Here is a 5381-nt window from a genome sequence, read left to right as displayed (position 1 = left end):
GATACCTTCTTTTGAGTTGTTGGCCAGGGTGGCCAAAGGGACTCCAAGATAGTAACCCAGCATAGAACTGGGAAATTGAACAGCAGACCCCAATCTAATTTTTTAATGTAGGCACTTAAAAGCATAAACTTCCGTCTTAGAGCTGCTTTTAAAGTATCCCAGAGGTTGTGTTGTGTTGTATTGTCCTTTTCATTGAATTCCAGGAATTCTTTTATTTCTTTCTTAATTTCTGCTTTGATCCACTCATTGTTTAAGAGTGTGTTGTTTAATCGCCATGAGTTTGTGTAGTGAGTAGGGTTTTGTCCAGTGTTGATGTTGAGCTTTATTGCATTGTGATCTGATAGAATGCATAAATTATTTCATTTTTTTGTATTTTTTTGAGGTTTGTTGCCTGCTGCATTTTAAAAAACACTTTAAAAATTTATTTATTTTTATTTTATGTGTATGAGCCTATTGCCTGCACCTGTGTCATGCAATGACCACAGAGAACAGAAGAGGGAGTCGGATCCCCTGGAACTGGAGTTAGGGATTGTTGTTAGCTGTCATGTGAATACTAGGATTTGAACCCTGGTCTTCTGCAAGAGCAGCCAGTGCTCTTAACTGCAGAGCCATCTCTCCAGTCCCCCTGCTGCATTTTAAAAGGAACAGATGATAAACTACCATAAACACCTTGCCTGATCACTTTATCTTCTTATTTGTATTTCTCTTCTTTCTCCTCTTTTAAATATATCTTTTCCTATATACATACTATAGGCAAAAGAAAAGAAAAAATATATAGAAAAGAATATAATTTCACAGTCATACACAGAATTGTTCAGAGATGGGGAACATGTAGTCATTTTCTATAGTGAAAAGCAATCTTCTTCAAATATAAGACACGGTTTCCTTTTTCTTTTCTTTTTTCTTTTTTTTTTTTTTGTCTTTTTTTGAGACAGGGGTTTCCTGTAGCCTCAGGTGGCCTGGAATGCAATATGTAGACCAGGCTGGCCTCGAATTCACAGAGATCCACCTGCCTCTGCCTCCCGAGTGCTGGGATTAAAGGCATGCACCCAGCAGACAGGGTTTCTTATCCCGTTCAGAATTTTGCAGGTTTCACATCTCCCCCGGAAAACAAACCTCAACTTCCTGACCTTCCTTAAAGCGTTCAATTTGGAACACCAACCTCAGCTGGTCCCTGTCATTGGTCTATGGGAGGAGGCTCATCCTGAAACATATTAATGGTAGACAAAGCTGTAGACTCCGGACTCACCCCTTCTGTCTAATTGGCAGGAATCCACATAGGGTTCCAGCTCTGCTTGTCTCATCAGGAAACATTAAAATGGAATTAGATATATATTCTTTTCTTCAGCTGTTCCTTATCAAATATTGGGTTCGTACTATGAAGGCTCAGGTTGGGTGATGAGAAAACAGGGAACAACGTGGTTTTTGTTTTGGTTTTTTTGACAGGGCCTTGCTACACGGCCCAGCTCATCTCAAACTTCTTGTTCCTCTGCCTTCTGTCTTGACCTCTAGAATGCAGAAGAGTGCATGCCTCTAGAGTGGCATGGAGTTTATCTACAGCCCGTATAGAGATAAAGGCAGAAACAGTAATTGCAGCCTTGGTTAAGTGCTAAGAAAGTGAGGTCGTTTGGGTGATATTGATGCATAAAAGGTAAATTTGAGGTAGTCAGGGATTCAGAGTAGACTTCCTGTGGAAAGGCTTCATGCTGTCATCCTAAAGACTAACTCGTGGGGGGCACAGTGGTATGTGATGAGGCTAAGGGTAGACACAGCTAACATGCACACATGCAGAGCTTTTTAGAGCATGATAAATAACCTGGGTTTTATCCAAAGTAGTGATTGGAAGTGTATTTTAAGTCTCTGTCTCTGTCTGTCTGTCTCTGTCTCTGTCTCTCTGTCTCTCTCTCTGTCTCTGTCTCTGTCTCTCTCTCTCTTTCTCTCTCTCTCTCTCTCTCTCTCCTTCTCTTTCTGTGTGTGTATGTGAGATCACACATTCATATTGAACCTTGGTGACAAGAGTCATGATAACCAGTGTCTTTAAAATTCTTTGAGTCTACTGTTTAGACAGTTTTTGTTTATGGGGTCCTTAGTGTGTGAACTGGTTCATTATCAACCAGTGGAGAACCAAAACTAAGCTGCAGTCTATATGTGAGCCCTCTGCAAGACTGTTGCTGGAGAGGGTACATTTTTCATTAAGAATCTAGATAGATAAGGCTATAGTTCCACAGATTACCTGGAAACATGCACGCCCAAAATGCTGTCTCCGGGTTACAGGATTTGCTGGTGGCTTTTGATTTTCTGGTTCTGATAGCATTTTATATTTTCAAGATTTCTGGGAATAATAGCTTACACACACACACACACACACACACACACACACACACACACAAAGGAGAGAGAGAGAGACAGAGACAGAGAGAGACAGAGAGAGAGACCTAGAGAAAGACTGAAGGAGAGAGAGAGAGAGAGAGAGAGAGAGAGAGAGAGAGAGAGAGATTGCTCACTGGGAGCTCCCGAGAGCAGAGACTGAGTCTTCTTTTTCTGTGTCTAGTATCTTGCTGGTGCTCAAAACCATTTGCAGAGGAGATAAATGGAAGAACGCGGAGGACACAGGAAACTTTATGCACAGAGGCCAGAAGCAGTATGACATATTTGGAAAATTCCGAGTTGTTTGTGTTCCTGGAGTCAGATGTGTGTCAGCAGAGAGAGAGGTAGGAAGCTGTTCAGAGTTGAGGGAGCAGCGTGTGGAGATGAGGTTGGAGAGTAAACAGCAGCCGGTGAGGGATCCTGTGCACTGAACTTGTGCCTGGACTTGGCTCTGTGGAAATGGCACCATGAATGGACTGGCAGAGTCAGATGGCATCCCAGGTCCTCAGATCTTAGACTAAGAGGACCCTTTTTTAACTTAAATGAATTTAAAACTTTATTATTATTTTGTGTGTGTGTGTGTGTGTGTGTGTGTGTGTGTGTGTGTGTGTGTGTAGACATGTGGACGTCAGAGCACAATTTTGTGGAGTTGTTTTTTTCTTTCCATCTTTACATGGGTTCTAGGGATCAAACTCAGGTCAGCAGGCCTGTACACTTGCACATATAGCCGCTGAACCCGGTCACAGGTCTATCCCATTTTCTTGTTTTTTGTTTTTTGGTTTATTTTTTTTGGTCTCTTTTAAGACAGGGTTTGCCTGAAGTTCCAGCTGGCCTGGAACTCACTATGTAGACCAGGCTGGCCTCAATCTCACAGAGATTCTCCTGCCTCTGCCTCCCAAGTGCTGGGATTAAAGGCATGTGCCACCGTGTCCAGTTTACCACATTTTCTTAATCCATCTTTATCTATAGCTTCCCAGTAAGACACTGGGCCAGTGCTGAGGCTGCACTACAGAGGGACAAGCTGTCTCCCTGTCCTTATTTTGCTCTGTCATTCTCTGCCATGCCCCAGGTCCCTGCTGTTCACTGCTCCTGGAACTAGAATGCAGTTGCTCTCAGAGAGGCACATACTAGTTTAGGGGGTGATGAGAAGGAAAGTGGGGAAGGACCCCTTCTCTTGCGTCTGGGGAAGTGATTCCAAGTGAAGACTGGAGGAGATAGTGTGGCCATCTACATGGATCCAGTAGAGGATGCAAAAGAGGAGAGTTCAAAACTGGACAGAGAATGTGGGGGATACCAAGAGAGTAGAAAGTGCCACGAAGCTTCAGCGACAATCCACCCAGAAGATGGATTTTGTGTTTTGGATGAGGACTAGAGCATGCTGGGTTTTCTGAAGAGGGAAGAGCGCTTCCCAGACTCATGGTTTTACCTTCTTGGCTGTGTGCTGAACACTTCACCAACACGTACCAGCCATCATCTCACATCTAGCTTCCCCCTCTGGTTCCAGTCTAGCAGACAGTAACAGAAGGCACCACCATAAGTTCCTCCTGTCCTGGAGCTAGGCCATGTAGGGATTTGTACAAGCCAGGAAAAGACAGTCTTCTTCCAGGCCCCCCAAGTACTTGCTGAAAGTAACTTGCACTCCCACACTGGCTGTCACAATTCTCCCTGACCATCAGGCTTTTCACTTTGCAAGTCCCTTATCCAAAGAGACTTTTTGAGAAGAATTCTGGGAACAGCAAGATCTGAGAATAGAGTGCAAGCACGTGCATTTAAAATATATAATATTTTATAATTCTTGGAGAATTTAATATATATATACAATGTATTTTTTAAGAATTTCATATATGAATATTGTCTTTGCATTATTTTCATCCTTCCCAGTTCCCCTCCAACTCCTCTCATAATCCCCACTCCCTCTTAATTTTTTGTCCTCTTTGATTATTTGATTATTATTGGATTATTATTGGATACATACATGCATTTATATATATATAGTGCACTGAGTCCATTTAGTGGTTCTCATGGGTACCTGTGTTTAGGGCTGCCCACTTGGGATTAGATAACCTCTCAGGAAGCTCGTCCTTGGAGAAAACTGATTCTCCCTCCTGCTCCCTCAGCATCTATTGATTGCCTGTAGTGTTTTGATCACATCCCCCTCCTCATTCTTCCCCTTAACTCATCTGATTCATCCCCTACTCCCATCCCCTTCCAACTTCATATTCTCTCTCTCTCTCTCTCTCTTTCTCTCTCTCTCTCTCTCTCTATATATATATATACACACACACATCCCCCCTCCCTCCCTCCCTGTGTGATATATAATATATATATATATATTATATGTAAAACCAAGTCCAATTCATGCTGCTCATGGGTGTAGGACCAGCCACTAGAGATTGGTCTACCTACCGGGGCCACACCCTTAAAGAAAGTAGTCTCCCTTCCCCAGAAGCCATCAACTGTCTATAGCTCCTCAGCTAGGGGCATGGACTCATGAACTCCTCCCTGCTCCAAGCTGGAATGATGACTGGTTTGATCTTGTGTGTGTGCGTGTGTGTGTGTGTGAGGGAGTGGGAGGTGAGATATAAATTTCCCATTTGTGACTAAATATGCCACAGATGCTTATTCTTTGCTCTTTGACAAGTTGTGAGCTTCTGCAGTTAACTGCCAGCCACCTTACAAAGAAACTTCTTTGATATGGTCTGAGCATTAGCAGATGAATGTTTAAAGACAGTAAGGACAAATTGCCTGCGGGACAGCAAACACCAGATCAAGGTTCTGTTGCCACTTACTCTCCATCTGTGTTGTGAGGCACTCGGGGCGTCTGAGCCCTTGGATGAGGCCTTCAGCGAGATGCTCTCTGCGCATGCCACAGCCAGTTCTAGCCTCATACATATTTCATCTGCTTGAATGTGTGTGGTTTGGGGCAAATAAAAACAAAGTGAGTTCTGTGTCTCCAGTTTTGCCTTCAGTATGTAGAGAGAATGTATTTCCACCAATGCCTCTGAGATATAAGA

The sequence above is a fragment of the Nannospalax galili genome, unplaced genomic scaffold (assembly GCF_000622305.1).
Source record: "Nannospalax galili isolate Female #2095 unplaced genomic scaffold, S.galili_v1.0 scaffold433, whole genome shotgun sequence".
Lineage (NCBI taxonomy): Eukaryota > Metazoa > Chordata > Mammalia > Rodentia > Spalacidae > Nannospalax > Nannospalax galili.
The sequence above is the reverse complement of the archived record's forward strand: the minus strand, read 5'-3'. Positions refer to the sequence as shown.